The sequence below is a fragment of the Dipodomys ordii genome, unplaced genomic scaffold (assembly GCF_000151885.1).
Source record: "Dipodomys ordii isolate 6190 unplaced genomic scaffold, Dord_2.0 Scaffold6, whole genome shotgun sequence".
NCBI lineage: Eukaryota > Metazoa > Chordata > Mammalia > Rodentia > Heteromyidae > Dipodomys > Dipodomys ordii.
The window spans coordinates 9,889,275-9,889,478 of record NW_012267222.1 but is presented as its reverse complement, the minus strand read 5'-3'; positions in this window follow the sequence as shown (position 1 = coordinate 9,889,478).

Genomic DNA, 204 nt, shown 5'->3' with positions numbered 1-204 from the left:
CTGAGTTCACAAGCAGTCTCAATGACAAGTGTCTTAGGAGTCTTTCCAGAATCACCAATTCTGGAAAATTTGCCTTTACTCTCCTGGGGAAGAAAAGTCCTTTAGGATTTCTTTTGTCCCAGGGAACAAAGCTGTGTGACACAGTGAGCTTTTCCTGCTGAGGACTAAGGCACACCAAGAAATACAACTCAGACCAAGCACATG